The sequence below is a fragment of the Peromyscus californicus genome, unplaced genomic scaffold (assembly GCF_007827085.1).
Source record: "Peromyscus californicus insignis strain IS unplaced genomic scaffold, ASM782708v3 Scaffold_22__1_contigs__length_63687245, whole genome shotgun sequence".
NCBI classification, from domain to species: Eukaryota; Metazoa; Chordata; class Mammalia; order Rodentia; family Cricetidae; genus Peromyscus; species Peromyscus californicus.
The window spans coordinates 40178090-40195236 of record NW_026294525.1 but is presented as its reverse complement, the minus strand read 5'-3'; the positions used below and the strand labels follow the sequence as shown (position 1 = coordinate 40195236).

The 17147-nt window shown below is 34.0% G+C and overlaps 1 protein-coding gene across 3 annotated transcripts in view; it reads right to left on the bottom strand.

Annotated features, from left to right (window-relative positions):
• Trdn (triadin) overlaps positions 1–17147 on the bottom strand; it is a 394997-nt gene that overhangs the window by 103599 nt on the left and 274251 nt on the right. The window lies entirely within an intron of this gene.

The following is a 17147-nucleotide window of genomic DNA, read 5'->3' as shown; positions in this document are numbered from 1 at the left end:
TGAAAAATATCTGTGTATGTCTAGAAAACTTAACTAAAGTGTGATTATCATAGAAGACTATTAATCTGTATTTCTTAATTATCCATTACAATTTAAATGAGTTACATAAACATAATACCTTAAATGAGAGTAGAAATATATATACAGTATAACAAAATTAACTTTAAATTTGTAATAAACTAAAATCTATAACAATTTACAATATTTTACACAAGTTGTTGCTCTTTAAAAGTAGATTTAATAATCTACCCTTTCATCCTATCATATCTATATTCTATCCTTTTTTCTTTAGAAAGATATTTACTGTGACCAACAACAATTTGTAACCAATCTCTAACCACAGACAAATATCTATAATCCATATTTTTGGGAATGTGGGCATAGTGTTCTAGGCTACTTCCTGCTGATAGGGCATGCTGGTAGTCTTATGGGGATTGTGAGAAAATTCAGGATAATAGTCAAGTCCTGGCTATAACCTTTGTTGATAGGTACCATCTGCTAAGGTCTGATCCATCTTAACCTGGAACAAATCCATAGCCTTTTGCTTTCTGTGGAAACAAAAACAGAGTCTCCTTTCCAAAGTAACATATCTCAGATCCAAACTTTGAAGTCAAGATACCTTTAAAATACATATGTTGCTTTAACTGAGCAGCATTTATAATTAACTGTCTTTCTGCAGTTAAAAAGACCAAAGACAACATAATCTAGACTCTCTGTGTGATTTCCATCTTTATGTGGCTTATTTTTTATATTACTTTTACTTTCTCCTTAAAGACTTTTTTTTAAGCTTTCTATTTCTGTACATAACTGTCTATACTCCCTTTCCTTTCTCTTCCAAGCCTACATACACTTTTACACACATTGTAAACTGTTTAGGGTTTATCCCATCTGAATCTGTCTTTTTGTGAATCTATTGCTTTAAACTGCAGTGTCTAGTACTGAAGCAGCAGCCTTGGCTGTTGACTCCACTAATCTTAGCTTTTCAACATGGCAGAGTTAATTCACTGCCAGCTCTGGGAGCCATGCTTTCTGCTGACTCTGGGAGGCAGTGGGTCCATGTCTCCATCCAGCAGCATGTAGCCCAGAAACCTCTTTTTTTAATACTAGCAAAAGCTAAATCCACCATGCAGTGTGCTGCACAGCTTGGAGATGCCACTGTGTACTGTGGTGGGAATTCGCCAAGCTGCTTAGCTTATGGCAGCTGGCGGCCAGCTTCATCTCACAGGCAGTTGTTGGAAGACAAGTCTCTACGCTGCTACTGGCATGAGACTGTGAGACTAGGAAGCCTAGTGTGACTCTGTTTCTGTGTATTTAGAATCTTTAAGCTCTCTTAGGTTTATGTGGTTCAATGCCCAACAGTGAGCACCAAATGTATTTGGAAGTTTTCCTGTGTCCTGGCTGGCTGGACAAATTTCTCCCACTTGTGTCCACCAAGTAAACACACAGAGGCTTATATTAATTATAACTGCTTGGCCATTAGCTCAGGCCTATTACTGACTAGCTCTTGCACTTAAATTAATCCATAATTCTTATCTATGTTTAGCCATGTGGCTTGGTACCTTTTCTCAGTTCTGCTTTGTCTTCTTGCTTCCTCTGTATCTGGCTGGTGACTCCTGACTCAGCCTTCCTCTTCCCAGAATTCTCCTTGTCTGCTTATCCCTCCTGCCTGGCTACTGGCCAATCAGTGTTTTATATATCAACCAAATCAGAGCAACACATATTCACAGCATATAAAACAACATCCCACAGCAGATTATATGGACCCTATAGGTCATATAGTAATATATATGAGTGTATAAATAGACATGTGCATTCAATAACAATTAGTAAAAAAAGGAGTCATGAATTTGAAGGAGGAAAGGGATAGTCATATGGGAAGTTTGGAAAGGGAGAAATGTAATTAAATTATAACTTAAAAACAAAACTTAAAAAATACTATAGGGGATATTATAAGAAAACTAGCATCATATGCTAAGTATGATGAGGCAAAACCGTGTTCTGTATTGTCATAAAATCCTATAGGACATGTATGTTTTGTTAGTTCTGTTACCCCATGAAAGGTTTAAATAACTTTCCCAAGCTTGTAAGTTAGGATACCTGCCACTTAACCTAGCATTTCTCTGGCTTAACCACAACATCAAAGCTACTAAAAGTTTGGGCACATAGTACAAAGGCAGATTTTGGAAGACAGAAGGGAATTAGACTAACAGAGATGAATTGGAGAATTTCATCAATGAGACAGGATAGAATGATAAAGACATTTTAGAAGAACAGAGAACCCTGGGCTGGGCAGATTCATCAGTTAGACGTATGGTGGCATAAGTTATTTGTTATCAACATAATGCTGTAAAAGTGACACTGAGTGACTTGAAGGTCAATTCTGGGAAGGTCATGCAGTTTCCACATTGAAAAATCTAGTGACACCAGCTCTAAGAATTCCAGCTGAATACATTCAAGTTCTCACAACATACTAGAAAGCACAGGTAAAGATGGCCAGATACTGTCCTTACTTGAGCTCTTATCCACCAGATCGCACTCATTGTCAGTGAAAAGAGAGAAATCCCTAGCAAATACAGCAGTCAGAAATTCCACAGGACTTTAACCCAGCCTGACATTTAATTTCAATTATATTAGTTACCTCAGTGAAAATCATTTAGTTTATTCTTTCTGAATTAAATTCTAATTAAATCACAAACAAACCTACATCATCTACTAAAACAATTAAATTGTGTTCTCCACCCACAGCTAGTGGATGCAAAAGTAGTTACCTGAGCAAAAAAAAAAAAAAAATACTGCACCATGCCTCTTTTTACACATGGAAAGGATTTGCTGAATCTCTCTTAAAATTGAGAAAGGGGGGAGAATCCTTGACAGTTTATTGTTAGCTGAGAAGAAATTTACTGGGCAGCAAATGTCATTTTAGCTGTGTAACTTGGGGTAAATATAGAAGATGTTTTTTGTTTTGTTTTGTTGTTTTGTTTTTGCCGAGAATACGAGAATAGTTCCTAGGTCTTAGAATAATATTCCAGTAACTGAGATCCAAAACACAGGAAAGAAACATCTTTAGAGATACAAAACTTTTGGAATGTGTTATGTTTCCCATGTTAGCAAGATGCCATAAAACAAATAAGTCAGAAGACAGTTGAAGAAAACGTTAACTGCAGCTTATATACAAGGATCATTGTAGTGAAGCAAGTCCATTGATAAATGAAAGCTGTTAATATAACCACTATCATGCTTTTTTTTTTAAATATCAACCACCCCCAGATCCTAATGGTTCTTCAAATAGATTAGCTTTACTTAGTGGACAAATTAATTACACAATAGTACAATAAAAGTTAAAAATAGTTCCCCTAATGATACATGCAGATTTTTACATATATAAAAAAAGAACTAGTGCCTCAAATTCTAGTGTTTTAGCTACATGTCTTAAATATACTAATAGACCATACTGACATACCATCCATATACTGGTAATAAGAACGGTTATTTAAAATTATATGTGCTATTGTTTTATAATTAAATACATAGACTGTGATCAAAATAACTGTTCTGATCAAGATTTTAAAATGTATGAGATTAAAGATTATTCAGTTTGACCTAAAAATATTCAATTGCCATGAATCTAGGGATGTTTTATCGAGTCTGAACATGACTATAAGAAGTAAATTGAAATTAGTGTTTCTTTTTCTTCTAACGCTATTCTTCAGAAAATCAAATTTATGTGTATAAATAATATTCCTTCTTTTAAGAATTTAATAAAAGGCTCATGGGAGAGACAAAAGACTGAAAACTGTAAGGAATGCCATAAGGGAGGAAAGGGACATTAGTATTCTTCCTGGTAAAATTATAAATTTTTTCAATCCCAAACAATAAGTATCCAAGTGTTTTTAAAGAAAACAGCAACAATGAATAATTACCTTAATTTACTTTCCATTATTCATTGCCCCAAATAACCATTTTCCAAAAGAATGTTATGCACATATTCTTTGGCCTCTCAAAATACGTTTTAAATGTTTGAGAACCATTCAGTTAGAATTTTTTATTTGACTACATTCCCATCTTGGTGTTTTTGGTTAGTCTTAGAAACCCCTTTGTATTTATTATGAATCTTTGCATTTATGTTTTAAAAAATAAGATTATGCAACCCCTATCTCTGAATAACAATTCGATTAAAACTCATAATAAAGGTTTGTTTGACAAAGTGCTCTCAGTCCTTGGAGACTGTGGTGATGAATTTGTCAGGACAACATAAACGAAGGAAATTATATTGGTGTCTGAAAGCTAAGTGACATAATTGGAGTGGGGAGACTTAGTGAATTCTCATACTGCCAGCTATATAACAAATAGCAATCAGTCCAAACATGTTAGAAATGAACTTGAAAAGCTTTCTTCAAGTACTGTGTTTGTTCCAGGAATGCTGGGCTGTACATGTACTTTAGAAATGCAGCATATACTATGGTCTAACAATTCAAACCACGATGGGTATGGGGCTTATCAAGGTGTAGATTGCCACCCTAGGTGAGAAAAAGATTGGATCTCCTTGATGTTCTAATTCCTTCGACAGGCTCATTTTTTAGTGAGATAGAGTTCTTCAAATCGTCTTCGATCAGAGACCTCTCCTGAAATCATTTGGCCTCACTTTTTATTTGTCTAAATTCTGAACCATATTTAATTACCTTGTTTTGAGGCTCTTCGCTTGTCCGCAGAGTAGAGCTTTCTTCACATGCTTAGTCTAGTGGTCATCACACCTTAACCAAAATGCCTCTTGGCATTCTAGGAATTCATATGGGAGCATTTTAGTTCTCCTATGCCTAGCTCTTGCAGAAGTATAAGTAATATGTAATTATATACAAATAAAATTTTGGGACTTTTATTTTGTAAGGTTTTAGACTGCATTATTTTAACTTCTGTTTCAATATTTAGAGAATTAATTCCACTACAAAACATTGATTTTTTTTCAAGAAAATTTTATTACTTGTGAAATTTTCTTCATATAATCATGATAAACATCCAATATCAAATCCCCATGTTGATAAATAATGTAAACCACAAATGGTCTTAGCAGTTATTGTATCCTAAACTAAAGCTTTGCGTTCCTGGTTACATATATTGACATAAAATTGTTTCCACTTCATATCTATGCACAATGACTTGAATGATATTAATATGATAGCTGAAGCTAAGAGATCATGTGTTCAGAAGCTTGTCCAAGCATACACCTAGTAAAAAATAATGGCAATCCTGTTTTGTTCCATACCCTATCTTTTAATTACATGGTTTGCTTTCTTTGTGGTAAGTTTTTCAGTTCATTGTATATTCTAGACACTAATACAGTGTGATCTCTATTGCTGGCAAAGACTTGTTTCCCATTCTCTAGGCTAATTTTTCACTTAATCAATAGAGTTTTTTGCTGTACGGAGTTCCTTGAGGTCCTGTTTCTTAATTATTGGTCTTATTCCCTGTGCTACAAAAGTCCTATTCAGAAAGTCAGCACCTGTAGATATTTGAAGTGTGTTACCTACTTTTTCTTCTAAAAGGTTCAGGGTATCAGATCTTATGTTGAGTCCTTAAACCATCTGGGATTGAGTTTTGTACAGGGTGAGATACAAGAATTTAGTTTCCTTTGCCCACTTATGGCTATCCTGTTTTCCTATCACTATTTCTTAAAGATGTTGTCTTCCTTCCAATGTGCATTTGTGGCTTCTTTGTCAGAAATCATAAATTAGAAATGTGAACTTATAGCTGTGTCCTCAATTATACTGTGCTGATGACTGAGACTATTTTTTTATTCAAGTACATTGCCATTTTATCATTGTATCTTTGGAGTATAACTTGAAATCAGGAATGGTGATACCCCAAGCAGAGGTTTTATTGTTCAAGATTGTTTTGACTATCTGAAGATTGTTGTGCTTCCCAATGAATTTTAAGATTGAGTTTTCAATCTCTTTGATGAATCAAGTTAGAATTTTCACGAGGATTGCGTCGAATCTGCGTATTGATTTTAATAGGTTAACCATTTTCACGATGTTAGTCCTAGCAATCCCCAAGCACAGAAGTTTTGTTCATCTGCTTCTTTCTTCCTCAGCTTCTCCCTTCAGTGTTTTAAGGTTTTAATCATTACAGGTCTTTCATTTCTTTGCTTACATTTATTTTGAAAGGTTTATGTTTCTTAAGGATTTTTATGAATGGGATTGTCTTCCTTATTTCTTACTCAGTATGTCTTTATTATAGAGGAAGACTACTGATTTTTGTGTGGTAGTGCTGTTTCCTGACACTTTGCTTAAGATGTTTTTTCAGGTATAGTAGTATTCTGGTAGACAAAAGCAAACTAACAAAAAAAAATAAACTGTAAGCAAATGGAAGCACAAACAAAAATTTTGGAGTTCCTTGTAGGATGATCAATTACTCCTGAGCATAAAGCCTGTCCTGGAGTGGTTGATATACCTATGGTCACCTGAAACATCTAGTGGAAAGAACTGATTTTCCCTGTACCAGCTGGGATAAGTGACAGCTCAGTTGCTAACCTTTACCTTAGTGTCTAGGTTGTCAATCTTTCATTTATTCATTTAAAAATATAACAAAATAAAATATAATATGATAAAACAAAAACTATCAAACCGAAGTTGGACAAGACAACTACAAGGATAAGAAATATTTTAAAAGATCAACCATCTATTGGTCAATCAATACACACCATTTCACAATGCTTTGACACATGTAACTTTTTAATGTTCCACATTGTTTCTAAAGAAATAAATCCATTATTAATTTTTATTTCTCATCTGCTTTCATGATGAGAATTAAGACATGCTATACACTTTCTCATAATATCCAATGTCCTCCTTTTCCTTTTTCTTTTTTCTTTTTTCCACTTTTATTGAAAATAGATTCTTTTTTCATGTAATATATCCTGATTACCATTTCCCTACCCTCTACTTTTCCCACTTCCTTTCCCCTCCCACCTGGGTCCATTCTTTTCCTGTTTCTCATTGGAAAAGAATAGGCTTCTAAGAGATAATAATAAAATAAAACTAAATAAAATATACTAAGATAAAACAAAAATGATCACATTGATTTGTACAGGACAAACCATCAGAAGAAAAAGAACCTAATAGAACATACAAGAATCAGAGACCCACTCATTCGCACACTTAGGAATCCAATAAAAACACTAAACTGGAAGTCATAATCTATGAGCAGAGGACCTGTTGTAGACCCATTCAGGCCCTATGTATGCAGCCTCAGCTTCTATGAGTTCAAATAAACTTTGCTCATGTCAATTTAGAGGGCATTATTTTCTTGTTGTCCTCCATCCCCTCTGGCTCTTACATTCTTCCCACCTCCTCTTCATCAGATTTCCCTGAGCTCCGTGGGGAAAGATTTGATGGAAACATCCCCTTTAAAACTGAGTATTCCCAGGCCTCTCACTTTCTGCACAATATCTGGCTATCTCTGTGTTTGTTCCCATCTCCTGCAGGAGGAAGCTTCTCTGAACATGGCTGAGCAAGACACTGATCTATGAGTACAGCAGAATGTCATTAGGAATCATTTTATTGCTACATTTTTTAGTAGAACAGTAGTATATTTGGTTTTACCCTAGGTCTATGGCCTATCTAGTTTCATGTTCTTGGTAATCCTAGTGGTGTTGAGTATGGGTTCCATCCTATAGAGTGGGCCTCAAGTCAAACCGATTATTGGTGGGTTAGTCTACAATTTTGTGCCAGCATTGCCCCAGCCTATCTTGTAGGCAGTATACACCATTGCAGATGAAGGGTTTGTGGCTTGGTGTTTATGTTTCTATTTTGAGAGCATGCAAACTACTTTCTGGTATGAAAGACATGGGAAAATAGGAGTGAAGGCTCTAGGTAGGCATCAGGTTGACATCTCCATGTTCAATGAGCTAAGTAGGTGTTGCTTCCCACAATGGGCTTTTGCGGTCAGTTTGTAGAGAGCAACCCATACACTTGGCAACAGCCTGAGTAATGTAGGGATTCCTGTGGGGCTCCTTTGACCAACAACTTAATTAGATGTAACCCAATCCCAGTACTGGATGCTTCATTTAATGACAAAAAATGGCCAGGTGAGAATCATTCTCCACCATTATTTGGCAATTTCATTTATATTGCCTTCATATATGTATATATTTTAGGAAGTTTCTACTGTATTAGGCCTCCACACTAATTCTCAAATGTCCTTAATTTTAGCTGTCTCTCCCTGTTTTCCTTCCCACCACCCCTCTCCGCACTCGATCCTCCCATTCCAGGTCCCCATTCAACCATAACTATCTATTCTATTTCCCTTTCCCCAAAAGATCAATCTTTTCCTTCTAGTCCATTAGTCTATACATGCCCTCTGTTGTTCTATGGATTACAGCTTGATTATCATTGACTTTACAGCTACTATCCTCATATAATTGAATACATACCATATTCCAAGTCTGGGAGAACTCATTCAGGATGATTTTTTGCTAGTTCCATCCACTTGCCTGCAAATTTCATGCTAATACTCTTTTGTGTAAATATACCACATTGTCTTTATTCATTCTTCTGTTGCGGGACATCTAGGTTGATTCTAAATTCTGGATATTAGGAGTAGAGAAGCAATGAACACAGTTGAGCAAGTGTCTCTGTAGTAGGATGAAGCATCCCTTCTGTATATAACCAAGAATGGTATAGCTGGATCTTGAAGTAGATCAGTTCCCATATTCCTGAGGTACCACCATGATAATTTCCACAGTGGCTATGCAGTTTTGCACTCCTATCAGCAATGGATGAGTGCCCCTCTTACTTCATATTCTGGCCGTAATGAGCTGTCACTTGTTTTGTTCATTTTAACCATTCTGACAGGTATAAGATGGAATCTCAAAGCAGTTTTGAGTTGTGTTTTCCTGAGGCTAAGGATGTTGACTATTTTTTTAAAGTGTTTCTCGGCCATTTGAGTTTCTTCTATTGAGAATTCCGTTTAGATAAATATGCCATTTTTTTCTTCAGTAGATTATTCATTTTCTTTAAATAAAGCTTCTTGTGTTATTTAGATATTTTCAATATTAATCCTCTATCAGATGTGTAGTTGGTGAAAATCTTTTCCCATTCTGTAGGCTATTGCTTTGTCTGAACAACGGTGGCCTTGCCATTCAGAAGCTCCTCAGTTTCATGAAGTCCCATTTACTAATTGTTGATATTAGTGCCTATGCTAATGGTGTTCTGCTCAGAAAGTTTTTTCTATGCCAGTGAGTTCAAAGCATTTTCCACTTTCTCTTCTGTCAAGTTCAGCGTATCTGGTTTCATGTTCAGGTCTTTTATCTATTTGGAGTTAATTTTTGGGAGAGTGATAAGTATGGATCTGTTTTATTCTTCTGCATGCAGCCATCCAGTTTAAACAGCATCATTTGTTGAAGATGCTCTTTTTTCCAGTGTATATTTCTGGCCTTTTAATGAAAACTTTGTTGTCCATGGTTATGTGGATTTATGTCTGGGTCTTCAATTCGATTCCCTTGATCTACATGTCAGTTTGGCATGCCAATACAGTTTCTATTACTATTCCTTTGTAGTACAACTTGAAATCAGAGTTGCTGATGTCTCCTACAGTTCTTTTATTATTTAGGATTGTTTTAGCTATCCTAGAGTTTTTGTGTTTCCATGTGAAAATGAAAATTGTCCTTTCAAGATCTGTGAAGAATTGTGTTGGAATTTTGATGTGGATTGCACAGAATCTGTAGATTGCTTTTGGTAGGAAGGCCATTTATATTATATTGACCTTGCTGATCTAGGAGCATCTTTCCATCTGTTGATATTTTCTTCAATTTCTTTCTTAAAAGACTTAAGGAATTTGTCATACAAGTCTTTCAATTGTTTGGTTAGAGATACAGAGATACCCCAAGATATTTTATATTATTGGAGGCTGTTATGACAGGTGTTGTTTCCATGATGTATTTCTTAGATAATTTTCATTTGTATATAGGAGGGCTACTGATATTTGTGTGTCAATTTTTATCCAGATACTTTGTGGAATGTGTTTATCAGCTGCAGGATTTCCCAGCAGAGTTTATCAGGGCATTTATGAATACTATCATATTCCAACTTTCTTTATGTTCATGGTTTTAATTAGTAAAGTTTTAATAAAAGAACATAGTATGTACTGAAGAACTGATAGGAAACCGTGTCAGCCACTCGTCATTATATCACCACAGTCTTCTGCCTCCAGAGAAAGTATTTTGTGGCATTTTTCATAATATATTTATATATATGTATATATATACATATATATACATATATATACATATATATATATATATATATATATATATATATATATATATATATGGTATTACATCTCCAAGACAACTTATCCTATGATTAAATTCATGTTTACAGAAGTTTCATCTCTCTCATTTAATACCCAATAGTATGCTTTGTTGATATCTTTTGAAATTTAATTGTAACTAAATATATGCAAATATTTTAAATATTAGCACTTTTTAAAGATTGTTTCTAGAATTTTTCATTTTAAAAATTTTTTCATTTGTGTGTATGTATGGACATATGTGTATGTGTATGTCTGGTGTATTTCTGGGGATTGTGCATAGGTGTGTGTGTGTGTATATGTGTGTATCTCTGGGGGTGTGCGTGTACGTGTGTGTGTGTGTGTGTGTGTGTGTGTGTGTGTGTGTGTGTGTGTGTATGTGTGTGCATGTTCCATGGTGCATGTGAATAGGCCAGAGGACAACTTTTGGAAGTAGGTTGTCTCATTCCATTTTACATAGGTTGGGGGATAAAACTTAGATCCCTAGGCTTTCATAGCAAGCACCTCTATCCAACAAGACATCTTGCTTACCCTACAATATTTTTTCATTTTTGAATTTTGAATATGATTTTCCTGCTCCCATTTTGCAGAATGCTCTCACTCCCAGAATTCAATATATTATTACACATTTGTGAAAAATAGGAATGATTTAAATATAGGATATTTGTCTTTCAAATGAGAAACATATACTCATGAATTTCTCATAAGATGGGAGGCCATTCAAGAACTGTCTAATAAAAATAATTGATATATAAATATAACCAGAACAACACAAGGCAATGTCATACAAGAAGTTACTAATAAGAACAGGCTAATATCTGTTTTATTTTGAGGTAGCTTTATATTGAGTTAATATTTCATAACTATCACTGAATTCCATAAAATTTTTCTTTGAAGACACATGTCAAAAATACTAACTCAAGAATTTTTCATGATAAAATTTATTTTCAGGGCCTTTGATTAGAATATACAGCCATTGGATGATTATATGACTATTCATTATCTTGTAAAGTATGATACTCAAGTGAATGAACTCAAATGTTTCTAGCTATAATGATGAAGAACTTTCTTTTAAGCAATGTTATACTAATACAAACTCCTGGAGGAAATTATGAATTGAAATTTGACATTTCAAGAACTTTTCAACAAGCTTATATTAACATTTTATCAAAAAGTAAGACAAGATTACACAAGTTCAATTTATCTATGATGCTGTTAAAATTCACACTAGTTCTTGAAATAACTTAAAACGTGTGATTTCATTTACTGTGATAAATTAGTAGGGATGAGTATTTCAGATATCTCTTGCACTTTCACTCCAGATTATTATTCTGACAATCCACTAATTTATACTAAGGTACATCTTACAAACTAAATGTAAACAAATAATAAATTTAAAGTCATTTCATTTTATTATAAGTAGGTCTTTAGTAAGAATACCAAAATATAAATAAGATAATTTAGTCAATAAGACAAAAAAAAATCTGGGCAGCATTCGGGAGGCAGAGCCAGGCAAATCTCCATGAATTCGAGACCAGCCTGGTCTACAAAGTGAGCTCCAGGACAAGCACCAAAACTATACAGAAAAACATTATCTCAAAAAACCAAAGGGTAAAAAAAGACAAAAAAAAAATCAGATAGTCTTTTCTTTAACCAATCAGCTTTGTAGTGTAGCCATTATGACATACTTTATGGGTTTGCTTGCTGGGCTGAGTGGTGTAGACTATAATGCATTTCTTCAGCCTTCACATACTACTTTACAAAGTCAAAGAGTATGCAAAGTTGAGATTTAGATATCTGAAACTTTTAATTCTCCATTATCTATGTGAAATAGTTAATGATTCTTCATTCTAAATTCTACTGATGGTGATCAAAATGCTATTTGAGGAGAACAGTATGTGTGGGCAATTTTCCTTGTGATGAAAATGGGAAAAGAAATATCCACATGATGTCTGGGTGTAGAAAATGGTCACAATGTATACCTTTTTGTTTTGATTAAACGTTTCCTCAAATTCTATAATATACTCTCAAAAGAAATATGAAATGTTGTGTCATTAAATTAACAGGTCACATGAAAATTTCCTTTGTATTTATAATTAGATTTGACTGTGCAATAAGAAATGATTCATATTTGTGTTTTATCACATTGAGACAAAGATTAGGGACTATAAGTGAAATAGAGACACACAATTGATACAAGAGTTTGTTACTAAATCACTGAATCTATACTAGTGAATCACAAAAGGTACCAAATGAAGGTAACATAGAAGTGATGCTTTGCTTGTATTTGTGTTTTCTGCCTTGATAACCAATGTACCCAGTTTAGCCCATCTACCTACCATCTCCTCCAACTTTCTTGTTACTGAAGCTCCTGGATGGTAGGAGTGGTGTCTTACAGAGGCAAGGCTTGGAGGATGCCCTTGAGAAAATCTGACATGCATACTCATGTTTTTATGTTTTGGAAGTAAAGAATGGCATTAATGCATATCGTTATCATCACTTTCAAATGTCATTATAGACTCAGGTGGTCCATTTTCTGGGGAAAAATTGTCTTCAGTGTTGGATGTCAATGCTACCCATAAAAATTTGAATCACATGCATCAAATGATGCCTGACAGATAGTGGTACTGTGGGAAAAAACAAGAATAAAAATACAAACTTCTTTGAGTAATGTGTTCTGCTGTGACATGTAGAATTTACACTTGTTTGTTTACCAAAGGAATAATGGAGGGGGGAGTGGAAAATCAAGAAAGCTAGAACCAGAAAGGAATTTTCTATAGGTCATACAAATCAAATTTGATAAAATTATTGTAAAAATATTAAATAAGGGTAAGACAAAGTGAAATGTCTATATGAGCATGTAAAATGAACTGCTAAATATTCTATTAAAATATGTTTTAAAAAAGCATGGTGAGTTCATTTGCATGTATTGTATGGTGTTGTTTGTAGACCAGCTTCTCTCTTGAGTCAACCAAGTGCCCCTCACACCCCTTCCCAGCGCCGGGTCTGTTGTGGGCGCTCAATAAATATTAAACAATTGAAGTAAAACTATTTTCAAAGGTTTGAAATTCACAGGAACCAATCATATTGTTATTACCATTTAAAATTTATTGAGGGTCAACAACAAGACTTAATCAACATATGGAAATTTGTTATTTTATAATCACACATCACACAAATCATTAAATACAATTGGGTCGACTAAGCCTTTTAATTTTACTCCATTGACTTTTTAAAGATTAAATAACTGTGGTATACCAGGAAATATAAACACAGTCATTCAAATATGTAGGACTGTCTCAGGGAAACCACTGCTCTCAGATATTTTTAACCATCTCTTAAAACTCAGAATAAGTCTACAGTAATTACACATCACAGATTCAAAAATGACCAGTGCATTCACAAAGACTGAGAATATCTACTGAGACAGAGGAACATAAAGACTCACATACAATGTAATGGTTTTCCACTGGTTGTCCTGACAAATTGAAAGGTTCTTACAATTATATGGGTAACATGGTTTACAGAATCACATCCAACCCAAAGAAAGACAGAAATCATTCACATGCATACAGATTAGGTTGCTTATGAGTGCTGAAACATTTCTAAGTTTAAGGCAAAAGTGAACAACTGATTATAGGAAATTAACTTTGATATGGTTTTGATGTATACTCTCATATTTCACCCTTCATAAAATGATCAGTAATTGTGCTCACATTCATGTTGTTGGTTAATTGGAAACCAAATTCTGTTCATAAAGAATTGTCATGTTTCAAATTAACTGGGATGTAAAGTCATTTTATTTTCTAAGAGGATGGAATACTACACGTAATAAATATGTTATTACTCTTTTAAATTTACATTAAGGTACCAAAGTGTACATAAGCATTTAAGATTATAAAGTATGATTTTCATTGCAATCTTATAATATAAAAACAAGAGGCTTTCTAGACAAGGCCTCCCATAAAATAATAATATTCTGAAGTAAGAAATACTCCATTTAACAACTTTCTACCAGAGTATCAGAAATTTTTCATTTGAAAAAAGTATTAGCTTTTTATTGTTCCCTAAATTGTAACGTGTTTTGAAAGCTAGGATAAGGTATACTTTATTGAACTTGGTACATGACTTTGCATAATTAAACAATTATTTAACTTTCTCTTCCCTTTTGCCTTATTAAGAAGTTCACATTAACATACTTATAATTAATAAATAACAATTTCCATATCTTTGTCCTTATGACTGTTCATCACACAGGACTTCTTAAGAATAAGAACCAACTATAAATATATAAGAACTGATAGAGTTGATGAATAATAATTCACTTTCCTCAATTAGTTCTACTTTTAAATTGGTATGGTAAAGATTTAATCTAACTTCTTAAATATTGCCTACTCTCTTGGGGAGGACTTTGACTTACAGAATAATCTTTTAGCTTTACAGTGTCTTGGGCTCAAGTTGTTGATCTGGGTTAGCTAATACTTCTTTCTTGACATTTTTCTCTGTGTTTGCAATCAACCAACAAATATTGAGCACACAGTTGGAAGGCCATAGTGATAGGCTCTGAGAACAAATCCTAAACAATTCAGTGTTCAATAATGTCATGAATCAGAGTGAATGACAAAAAAGAAATTGGTGACTATTTTCCCCACCTTTCCATTGTTGCAGAAAACTTATTTTAACCTTACTATTGAGACCCCGAAGAATTGTCTTGTCTGTCCTCTTTCTGTACCTCACTATGCTTCTTTAGAGTGGCTTTTCCCCTCCTTCAGCTAGTACTAAGAAACATGCATCAGTCATTTCCTTCAGAAGGAGAAAAATTGAAAGACAAGGAAGGGGAATTTAAGATTGCAGGTCTGTTTTGAAAAAAGAACACAAAAACATCTACTTTTGATAAAGTAAATATCAACAAAAGAGCAGTTTTTAGTAACAAGCATTACATCATTGAATCACAATGCACTCTCTTAAGACACGGTTAATGAAATGTAATGATGCATTGCTTCATGGCAGCACATATGTGACATTTTTAACTTTGCCACACTGATTCCTCTCATAAGCACAGCCCTAACAGTTGTGGAAAACATTTATTGAGAGCTATTCTGATATGTCTAAATACATCCGTGTGTGTGTGTGTGTGTGTGTGTGTGTGTGTGTGTGTGTGTGTGTGTTCCTAATTAAATGGCTTTTAAAATTAAGGATGTACAAAATCTTAATCCTCAAATCTATGTTCTAGCCAACTTTAGATCTGCACGAGAAAAATAAAAATAACATAATGCACTATAAACTAAAAATAAAATAGCTTTTTTTTTTAGTTCTGTAGATCTTAGTCCTCCTAGTCTCCCCCTTCTTGTATGTGATGATGCCTCTTTTTCTAAATTAGGTTCATGAGTAATTAATTCTACCTATTCCAAAAATGCATTCCCATAATATAAAGTGGGATTGAGTTAACATATTCATGCATAGCTGGGATGCACCTACACCCAGCAGATCAATGTGCACAAGATTCAGTGCACACAGCACATTGAAACCTGGCAAGAGTTATACAAATCATGATGTTTTCCCTAGGAAGCCCACAAGCTAAAACTTACATGAATAAAAAGGTATCTTTGATGATATTTGATCATTCTCAATGCATTATAAACTCATCTATATAATGGAAATTTTTTAAGTTAACTAAAACTGTGTAGTAGAGAAAAGAAAACCTAGTTCTAAAACATCAGTTTAAGATTTAATATTAGAATTCTATCATGAAACACATAGATCAGAGTTAGGATTATTTCACATGCAAACTCTCTGCTTTATTCATATCTATTTTTCTCATCAACTATTTGACATAAATGTACCACCACAAAAATGGCAATGTGTTTAAATATACGATTTTCTGTTATGTTTATAGTTTAAAATGTGAGAGGCCATTCTCACACATTTAAAACTGAAATGTTTACAATTATTACAAAAATAATTGTCTTTGTTTTATATAAGCCTATAATCCTAAGCTTTCATAAGATACAATATAATTTTAATAAAATTATGATACAAATAATCTGCAATAGTAAGTTCACATCCTAATGAGCCATTGCCAACTTCAGAAAACATCAATGAGTGAAGAGAAGTGGCACTGATAGACGTAAACAGGCAGTGTTCCTATCAATCATGTTAGGCACCACTTTTATTATTACCTTGCTCTCCATTACTAGTCATTCTACTTTTAACATGCTGTAGTGATTTACAGCATCCAGCAAGGTGGGGATGCTGTTTAACGGGGCAGTGTCTGCTCGGCATGTTTAAGGCCTTAAAGTCAATCCTGAATACAAAAATAAGTATGAAAAAAAAAGAAAAATAAGAAGTAAAACAAGCTATGATAAGTTATTGTTCTGACTAGAGAACAGAAAACCATGGTGCTCAGTGGATTAAAGTGTGCTTTGATAATTTAACAAAACTGTTTCATGAGACAAAAAGACCTAAGGAAGTATATATTTATATATGTGATTTAGGAATTTATAATTTGTTACATCCTTTATACATATGATTTCTTATTTGAGTTACACAGTATCTTGTCAGAAAAGCGGCTTGGGAACAATTGTCTTCATTTTGAGTAAGAAATTTGCACACAGAGAGCCACATACATGAACAGGCCAAAGCACGAGCCTGTGCTTTGTATTTCAGACACTAACGTGGGCGCTTTCACCCAGACAAAGCTGCCTCAATAAGTGCACTGACACCTAAAATTGTTGGTGGTATCCAGAAGCCAAAATAAATGGAAAAACTTTATCAATATAATTATCATGCTATTTTCTCTGTAAAAGTCTCTAAATCTTTTCACTTAGTTGAGCTGCAGGAAT